A 10,612-nucleotide genomic window follows, 5' to 3' on the forward strand; every position below is an offset into this window, starting at 1 on the left:
TTGGTACCGATGAGCAGTGAAGTAACGATGGTAGAAGTGGACTCTGTGGAAGTATTAAATCCATGGAACAGAGATGTTCAATTACTGAAGAGAATGTTGGACAATCAGGATTTAATGCAGAAAGAAATAACCATGAGAGAGGGTAAGGATGAAAGGGAGGCAATCAGAATAAGTGAAGAACAAACAAGAATAAGCGAAGAAAAAGTAAGCGTAGAAGAAAGAGTAAGTGATAGCATTCAACAACTTCAAGAAGAAAAACAGTAGACTAAAAAGTTAGTGGACAGCAGCAACAACCTGAAACACGAGAAAGAGATAAAAGTAAGTGGCAGAGTATGGACCAGTCCAAGGATGTGCTGAAAATGGATATTGAAGAATTATGGCAGCTAATAATGAAACAGTTCATATGGAGGAGATTGATAGCAGCAGGAAGGATGATCAATCAGAATTTAAACCTGATTAACAAGGAGAGTAAGATGAATCAGAAGATGACAGATATATAGTAGCAGCAAAGGTGCAAGGCATTTGGTCAGTTGCAAACTAAAGTTTGGGACCCTGGAGGTTTTCTATCAGCTTATGAACACACATGATTTGGAGATCAAGAATATTTTATACTTTGGGAGTCTGATGCAGGAGCATTCAACCCAATAATATCATTGTATTTTAGTAGACATAGGGGTATTGTGTTTCCAAGGAAGTTGGTTTCCTAAGTGTGAATTAATGTAATTATTTAGGATTTTGAGTGATTTTAATGAGAATAGGATTTAATTGAATATTGTGAGACATATTTGTAAATATTCTCGAATGTAGGAGAATATGAGAGATTTAGGATAGTTGAGAGACTGAGGGATTTGAGAATTAATTGTGAAACTGAGATTAGGAGTTAGTTCATTATTTTGTGGATTGGAGAGGATCCTTAGGGATGAGGAAGAGATTTTAGGATTTTGTTGAGGAGTTTATGGATCTAAACCAGGAATTGGTTATAGAATCCTTTTGTATAAATGTAAGCCTAAAGGGCATAGTCAGAGGTTAGATAGGTTGGATAGGTTAGATGGTTAGATGGCCGGTTAGCTTATTAGAGAGGTTTGATTGTAAGCCTACGGGCAAACTGTAAAACAGAGGCCATTGACATTAGAAGATCAGGCCAAAGATAGATAAATTGTGTAAATGTTTGTTTATATATACAGAGATTAATTCCAAACCTGTATAAGTGTGTATTTCGAGTGTTGAATGATGAATTATGAGTGAATCGGAATTATAATATATGTATGCAGCAAAGTTCGGTAGAATACACAAGAAGAGATTTTAGGATTTTGTTGAAGAGTGATCTAAACCAAGAATTGGTTATAGAATCCTTTTGTATAAATGTAAGCCTAAAGGGCATAGTCAAAGATTAGATAGGTTGGATAGGTTAGATGGTTAGATAGTTGGTTAGCTAATTAGAGAGGTTTGATTGTAAGCCTATTGGCAGACTGTAATACAGAGGCCATTGACATTAGAAGATCAGGCCAAAGATAGAGAAACTGTGTAAATGTTTGTTTATATATACAGAGATTAATTCCAAACCTGTATAAGTGTGTGTTTCGAGTGTTGAATGATGAATTATGAGTGAATTGGAATTATAATATATGTATGCAGCAAAGTTCAGTAGAATACACAGTGAAGAAGAATTAGACAGAGTATTGTAATGGAGCGTGAACTGATTGCAGGATCAAAGTAATATCCAAGAATGACAGTAATGGTAATGCGGGTTTTCTCTGTCTCCCAACAATTGTCTGACAAACTTTACATTTGCTTACATAATTGTGTGCATCCTTGAATAATGTTGGCCAGTAATAGCCAGCATGCAGGATTTTATGTGCAGTGGTATCTCCTCCAAAATGTCCACCAGCTGGTCCATCATGGAGTTCCTACAACACCTTTTCTGCCTCAGATTTTTCAAGACATCTAAGTAAAACATAATCATAATTTATTCTAAAGAGCACATCATCGATGATTTGATATCATCTAGATTTTAGCCTCAAGGCCCTTCTCTTCTTATAATTTAATTGCTTTGGGGCATATCCATTTCTTAAGTAAAATATGATATCAGCATAACTTGACTCAGTGTCGTTAAGGCTTACCTCATAGACTTGTGCATCATCACCTGAGTCTTGTAGTGGTTATAAATCAGATGGTCCTGCTAACATCCTGCTGGTCAGATTTCAATGTCATATTCTTACAGAGTTGTCACCCAATTTTCTCTCTTCTCCCCTACATCCCTTTGTATCAACGAGTTTCTCACTGTTGAGAACAACACTATTACTTTGGTGTGGGTTTTGAGGAGAAAAGGTATGAAGTGTTTTATTGATTTGAAAATAGCAAAAGCTTGTTTTTCAACATTTGAATAATTCAATTCAACCCCCTGCAAATTGGAGCTAAAGAAAGAGATTGGGGCTTCAGCTTTTTCTTCATTGACTTGTGTCAATATGGTTGCATACGATTTCTCAGAAGTGAAAGTATATAGAATGAAATGATTTGAAAAATTTGGAGTCGCTAAAGAGGGAGCATTAATGATTGCTTGTTTAATCAAATCAAAAGCTTCATGTTTTGTGTTTCCCCATTTAAAAAGAGAATTTTTCTTTATCATAGATTGAAGAGGTAAAACAATCCGTGAGAAGTCAAGGACAAATATTTTAACAAAATTTATCTAACCTAGGAAATATTGCATTGATTTTTTGTTATGAGGTAAAGGAATTTTAGAGATTTCTCTTATTCTACGAGGGTCAATGTAAATCCCTACTTTGAATACAATAAATCCAAGGAGTTTTCCTTCACTTAACGTGAAGAAATATTTCTTAGGATTAAGAGAAATTCCATACCTTTGACAATGCTCAAAGATTTTTTTTAAATCTCTTAGATGATTACTGCGCTTTTTTTAATATACAGTTATATCATCTAAGTATATTACTACTAATTTGTTCACTAAACCTTTGAAGGCTATGTCCATGGCTCTTTGGAAATTAGCATCAACATTGATTAGTCCAAATGGGATCTTCTGATAAGAATAAGTGCCCCATTTTGTCCTAAATGTAGCTTTCAGTTTATCATCTGGATGTACTAGGATCTGATTATAACCTGAGAATCCATCTAGGAAAGACATTAGTTCTGAGCCTACAACTGAAAGAAATATCTGTTCCATAGGAGGCAAAGGAAAGTTGTCCATTTGACATGCTTTGTTTAGATTGCGGAAGTCTATACATATCCGAATATTGCCACTCTTCTTTCTGGCTGGGACAAGATTGGAGACCCACCTGGAATGTCTGACAAGAAAAATAATCTTGGCTTTCAGCAGTTTGTTTAATTCAGATTTAATCTGATTTTCTAAATTAGGATGGATTTTTCTTAATTTCTGTTGAACAGGTTTCATCAGATGTCATGGGGATAATATGTTGAATAATAGAAGTGTCATACGTTTTAAGGTCTTCATAGTTCCATGCAAAGACATTCTTATATTTCTTCAACAAACATATAAAGGTTGATTTCTCATCTGATGTAAGTCTGAGGTCTAGTTTAATATTTTGAGGTTTCAGGTCAGTTCCAAGGTTAATCAATTCAAGCTTCAGAGTTGAACTCTGAAGTTTTGAATTGGTGGGTCATTTGAATCTGTCCTTAAGGTCATATAAATCTTCCAACTTAACCACAGACTTTGGTATAGCATTATTCATTGTTTCTTTCTTAAGTTGGTTGTCATGCTGGTCTTCGTCAACTATCTGGTCATGATAAGAGCCTTCTGATGTCAACAAAGCTTAGGATATCCGGATCATTATTAAAGACTCTCTAGTTGGTGATATTGTCGGGAATAGAAGGCTTAAAAATAAATTTAATAGAAAAGCGATCAGGACTATAATCTCCTGGTGGAATAAGCTTGGAATCCACATTAGTTAAGAGATCGGCGCTTGCGTTTTGGGGTCTTGGAATAGGGGAAATATTAAACGTTGTAAAGTGGGAAGTCAGGTCTTGGACTAATGACTAAGAGTGTTTCAAATGTCCTGACAAACAGTGTATAGTATTTCTTACCTGCTTTATCGCAATTTCTGAATCTCCAAACACTTGGAGGTGTTTTGAATTTAAGGCCAATGGCCTTATACAAACCTTGAACTAGTGCTTCATATTCAGCAGTGTTATTTGTGCAATCAAATTCAAGTCTGCATGCTAACATAGTCTTTTCCCCTTATGGGCTAACTAATATGCATCCTGCTCCTGCTCCATCATTAGATTTAGATCCATCAAAAAATAATTTCCAAAATAAAGAGCTAACTACAGGTTTATCTACAAAATTTACACACTTAGAAGTATCTGTTTGGGAAAAGTTTTCAACTTGAGATACAATAGAGTTTTCCAAGAAAGGTGAAGTATAAGCATTAAAATTTCCTAGAAATGATTCTACTAACTAGTTTCCGATGATATTGTTGCTATACGCCACTGGTTCATTTTCTCCTTCTAGCTCTGTGACTATGTACTTTTGATGTTTTTCGTGATCAACCCTTATTTGATTTGACTTGCCATTATAGGGAAGCCACATGTGAGACCAGTCAGTCACAAAATATCCATGAAGCTTTTCTAACCAGTCTCTACTAAGGATTAAGCCATAGAACTCGGGAATATCAGCTACAAGAATGTCGATGACTTGACAGACTTTGGGATTTGACGAAAGTCTGATGGATACTTGGTTAAGTTCCCCAACAACTTCGACTTGAGACCGATCTAACTTCACAATGCGTACATCATATTTTTTAGATTGAATATTCAACTTTGCACAAACTGTTCTAGGTAAAATGTTAGATGAAGCTCCTGAATCAACTAAACAGTTGTGTAAGTTTCTATTAAAAATTTCAAAAGTAAGGAAAAATTGAAGAGTATGGGATTTAGATCTTCCTCCAATCAGAGCAATGTCGGTTGGATCAATTTTGTTTAAAGAGGTGCTAGGGGGTCTTCCCGTTTCTTGGGCAGCTTGTGAGATCATAGCAGCAGGATGAGGTGAAGTAGGTACTACTTTGAGCTCCTTAAGGAGTAGCTTCTGTTGATGTTTCAACTTGCTAAGCTCATGAAAGGTGATGTTTTCCCTAGTCTTTTTCATATCATCAACAATATTATATTCCATTTCATCATATATTATCAGGGTTTTAGTTGAAGGTGAAGAGTTCAATTGAGAAGGAGTAGTTTGAGTGTATTTTCGTGAAGATTTCTTAACTGTTGTTTTGTCCTTGGGAGGTGGCATTGAAGCCTTCTACTTTGGATTTGTTTGCAGAAAATCAACAGGGTTTTTACTTCGGGTGGAAACAAGCAGTGCTTCTTGCGTTTCTTCGTTGGGAAGTATAAAATCCCACATTCCTTGTAACTCTGCCACTTCTTCGTCATCTTTTTTCTCTTCATTTGTTGAAACTTCATCTTCCTCTCCATCTGATTCAACATTTGATATAGCATTTGGAGGTTTAGGATTAGCTGGGGAATTCCTTTTAAATGGTCTAAAATATTTCTTAGAGGAAGTCTCTGCTACCTATTTTTTAATATCAACCATTTCATTAGACATGGTTTTGAGGACTTTTTGCAAACCTTCAAGATCAAAAGGATCTTTTGGTGGTTTCTTCTTGGATTCATCCCTAAAAGTCACTTTCTTGGATTTTCATTCTTCTAATGCGTTTTTCTTATCTACAGCTAGAATGTGTTTTTCTACAGCTATTGCCTCTTTCATATTTTTCTGCCAAAGTTGGTTTGGCAGCTCTATTGACGAAAATAGTTGTGTTTGAAGGGAGAGAAGAAATATACCACTCATTTTGGACCTCATCACTGGGCTTAGACGCCGCTGGTATTTTATTTAATAATTTATTAAAGCGAGAGTTGAAGTCTTTTATTGGTTCTTTAGGTTCAGCTTTCAAATTGGAGAGATCATTGATTAGGGTAGTCGTGGATCTATCATCTCCAAATTTAGTTAAGAATTGCTCTTGAAAAGCATCCCAACTATTAATAGAACCTGATGGTAATGAGAAGTACCATGATCCTGCTGCTCCTTGCAAAGTATATGGAAATAATCTTACAACTACATCTTCTTCTACTACTTCGTTCAAGTTAATGGACAACATAAAATTGTTTATGTGTTCCTCAGCCAGTAGGCCACTATCAGGATTGAACTTTGGTAACCATTTCTCTGGATGGGCTGGCAACAGATGTAAAGGTGCAGCCATCCTAACAACTCCTGGATTTGTCCATGGCCTTTGAGGAGGTTGAGCCATTGTTGGTATTCAAGAAGAGGAAGATGTGGCAGTGGTTGAAGGTGATTGGGTAGAGGAAGATGGAGTTCCAGTACCTATGTGAATCACGATCTGGAGTGGTGAAGTGGGTGATTGGTCTTGTGATGATATGGATGGAATGAATGAAGATGATGATTGTGTTTCTGAAAGAACCTCGCTGTGATATTTAGATGGTGTCTTCTTAGCTTTCTTACGACTTGGTAGAGGGAATTTGAATGGTGGGATTCCAAACTTTTCTCTTTGTGCTCTAGTCAACCATTGAGATGGGGTAAACTGAGAGGTAACACTATCTTGGGATAACTCAGATTCCTCTTGAGATATTGAAATCCCCTGTAATTTATGAATCAAAGATTGGACTTCAGGGGCTTCAGTAGAAGAAGAATGATCTAGCTTCTTTGGGATTTCAGCAGTGGGCTCTGTTGTTGTTTTTACAACTTCTCGCTTAGGATTAGGAGATTTGGAATGCGATTAAGAAGTTGGAGGTGATGGTGAGGGAGTTTTACTCTTAGAATGGCCTGTTAATTTGGATTTACTTGCCATTCACAGTCAAACCCTCCTTCTAGCGCCAAAAATGTTGAAGCCTCGAAAATCGTTACTTACAACATTGGGGGAAAACCACCCAATTCGGACCTTGGTTGGTAGCTCCTTTTTCGTTTGGTGTAGTGTTTTTGACTGGGGGTAATGGGACCAGTTTCCAAATGTAAATTATGATAGTGTTGATGGGGTGATATATGATAGTTCGGAGGAATGTTTAAGCTAAAATTAATCTAATCTAAACTAATAATCACATGCATATATCCTAATTTAAACACTATCTAGCTATGACTATACCCAGGGATAAAATTGAGACATGCGATCTACAATAATGTCCTGAAGCAATTGGTAATAAAGATCATTCAATTGCAATAGGAAGTGAAATCGTTTTAACAATAATCGTTTCGAATAAATAATTAGCCAAAACAATTGTGAAAGATATATCGCATAAGAAATTGTTCATATATTCAGCATAAAATTTAGGCCATCACCATACAAAAGTGAAATAATGCTAACCAAGCTTTAAACTTTCATACATAAAAAATTTGAAGAAAAATTATTTCTTAATACATAAACAAAACAAAATCACAAGATAAAAGTACCATTTGTAATAAGTTTTGCTCATGTGTTTGAGCAATATTGACCTACTTCCAATCAATCCAACGCCATCTAAAAGTACAAAAGTGCAATTTCAGTAGAAGATGCCAGACAAGATAAAAATAAACATTGTTCCATTCATTTCACCAAAACTTCCTCAAAGGGACAGAAGTGCATGTTTTGAAGATTGTTTTTGATAAAAAAAATTGGACCCCTCTCTAAATGCATGAGAGGGGTTTAAATACTAAAATATAAATCCTAATAATAGATTATTACAAAAATAGTTAAGGAGGTTTAAACAACCTTCCTCAAATTGTGCAAAACAAAAAAAATAGAAATTAAAACATGGTGACAAACTCCTTTGCGTTTGATCTTTGAGATCGCAGATGTTCGTCATGAGTTTGAGCTATGTCAGTCGGTTGATCGCAGATTTCAACTGCCAAGTGAGCACGACATCGGTCAGTGTTGGCACCATTTTCTGCATGGAAGAGGTTAGGCATCACAGGGTCATCCATTGGTTGTAAGGTTTAACTAAATATCGCCAGTACGCTTCACAGTTTAACCTGGTCATTTGCCTAACTGCTTCCTCTTTTTCTCTTGTTGCCTGCCTCCGCTGTTGTTCGAGCTGTTTGACATTCGGAAGAAAACCTGGTACAGAATCTACCACCAGGTTTTCACTGTGTATATTTTCGTTGATGTTTTCAATAACACAGTTTGTTGCTGTTGTTACGACCGCCGTTGCCTTTTCTGCTTGTCTAAGCTGATAATCCTAGTCTGCGAATAAAATTTCTTTATGTGACTCCTCCAATATAGGCAAATCGGCCTTCCTCTCATCCTCTTAATTCTGCTAGGTGATGAAGTCGGAAACTCTTTTCAAGACTTCATCATATTCGAGTCTCGCGTCAACGACTTGACTCGTTAACTTGTCACTAGTCTCGCAATAAGGACTCAGCTATGAGACCTTTTGGCATAGAATTCCTTTTTGATGCATTAGCTGGGAGTTCAGGTTGAGCGCTTCGATTATAAACTGATCAATATTATGGTTTTCCTTATAGTTATGTGTTAATACTTGCATATGCGCTTCCTTTTCTGCTAGGCTGGCTTCATGTTTTATTTTGTATCTGCTTGAATTCTTGTTGGAGCTTGGCTATTTGAAATTCCGCTTGTTGGTTATATTTTTCTTGCTCTAACTATTGTTCCAATAGCAAAATTTTATTTTCCTTTTCTCTGAGAAACATTTGTACTTCTATTGCTTTGTCAATAGTCATTGTAGCATAGGTTCCTGCAAACTGAGACAGTCTAGTAAGGTTTTCAGATGGGTCGATGGGTGAGTCTTTCCAGACAATATCCATCGGTTCATTATCGGGAATAGTAGTAATTGTAGCATCCAAATTCCTCTTCTTTCTCTGCCTTTTGACAATAGCTTTGTGGGTTGGGCTATAGAACACATCTAAAGGAGGAATCTCCTCAATTCTCAAAACAATTTCTGAGGTAGGAGTGGCAGGAATGTGCTCTACCTCTTGAGTACTTACAGTTTTCTCTACTGTAATTTCTTTAGTTTTTTTGTGTTGCAGAGTCTGTGGCTCAGGTACTTGTTTTTTTGATGGAGCTTTTTATTAAAATGCTCCCATTCTTTCTGTAAATCAATCACCAGGGATTTTGTTAACTGGGTGGAGGTGGAACGAATTTCAACCTGTTTTTTAGTTGAGGTTTGCTCAACTATCTTCTCTGTAGATTCAGTTGTATCCTTTTCTGAATCCTTACTTTTACTTCCCCCATTCTGTGACTGTTGCTCTGATTTCTCTGAATCCCTGGTAGACTTCTCTTGGGACTTTGCTCGGGAATCATCTTTAGAATTTTCTCTGGAGCATCCTTCTAGGCTTACGCTAGGATTTGGCTCCCTTATTGGTTCAATCAATAATTGGTCCAATGGTACCTTTAACAATCTCCTTTCTTTGTATTCATGAAAGGATTCAAGCTCTTCTGGTTTAGAAAGTAGTGATGAAATGTGCTTCACCTTTGTGAATGTATCTTTCTGTAGGAATATGTCATAAAATATGTCTTCCTCATGGTTGAATACCTTCACTTTTACAATGGTAGTGAAGTCTTTGGCAGTGCCATTTGGGTCATACTGCCTTCCTGGGAATTTAGGTAATTTAGAGATTGCATGATCTTTTCTTCTTTGAATGCATGGCCCAGATCGTGCAGTGAAAATGCTCCACACTATAACAGAAATGTAGGCCAAATGGCCTTTTTCACTTCCTTTAATCCTTTGCTCAGCCCACCCTGACTAGCTATTTGATAGGTTATCTCGCTAGCCATCAATTTGTCTAAACATAGTATGGGAGGACATGAGGTGAGGTGATGCTCCCAAAAACCCTGATATATGTGAATGTTTTGTCCCCAAACTATCTGGCCTTTGGGAGGATATCTACCTCAGCTTCCTTAGAAAACCTAGGGGCATCTCGGCTGTAAACCTGTTGAGAATGCAACAAGATGATGGAGCTTAGTGGAAAGGAGTCGCCTTCACTAAGTGGGCCCGCAGGCCAAGTATGGCGCAAAGTCTATTTTTGGATCACAGCAGGAATGATCACAGCAGGAATGATCACAGCAGGAGTGGTCACAGCAGGAGTGATCACAGCAGGAGTGATCAAAGTCTATTTTTAGACTGGCTGTCAAAAATAGAAAAGTCAAATATTATTGTCTCATAATAATATTTAGACTATAAACTTTATCTTATTCTCTTGGAGCACTTTAGTTTGAGCTACAGATGTGGCACATGCAGCTGTCAGAAGGAAATACGCTTTCTTTGTGGGCCAGTTGAGTTGTTGCATGCATGACTTCAGTTAGAACTCAAGTAGTTGAGTTTGGTGGAGTTGATTGTGGAGTTGATGGAGTTGTGTTCAGTTTGACTTGGTTATACTAGTTGTAATTAGTCTAACTGCAAATAGACTACTGATGAGTTGTTAAACTAATTATTAACTCATAAAGCAACTAAAGAATACATCAGTTAACTCAGTTGCATGTCAGTGCATGTACAGTTCAACAGGGACAGGTGTTAGAGGATGAGATAGCTATCAGTTGTGACTATAATTGTGCATGAGGATTTGCACAAGCAATGTATTGAGTATGCCAATGAGTATTGCGTTGATTTGCCCAGTAGAATAGCCTGTGCTCATGTGATTTCTAGTGTG

The sequence above is a fragment of the Pinus tabuliformis genome, chromosome 5_1 (genome assembly GCF_031772625.1).
Source record: "Pinus tabuliformis cultivar Carrire ecotype Pingquan chromosome 5_1, CPIR1, whole genome shotgun sequence".
Classification (NCBI taxonomy): Eukaryota; Viridiplantae; Streptophyta; class Pinopsida; order Pinales; family Pinaceae; genus Pinus; species Pinus tabuliformis.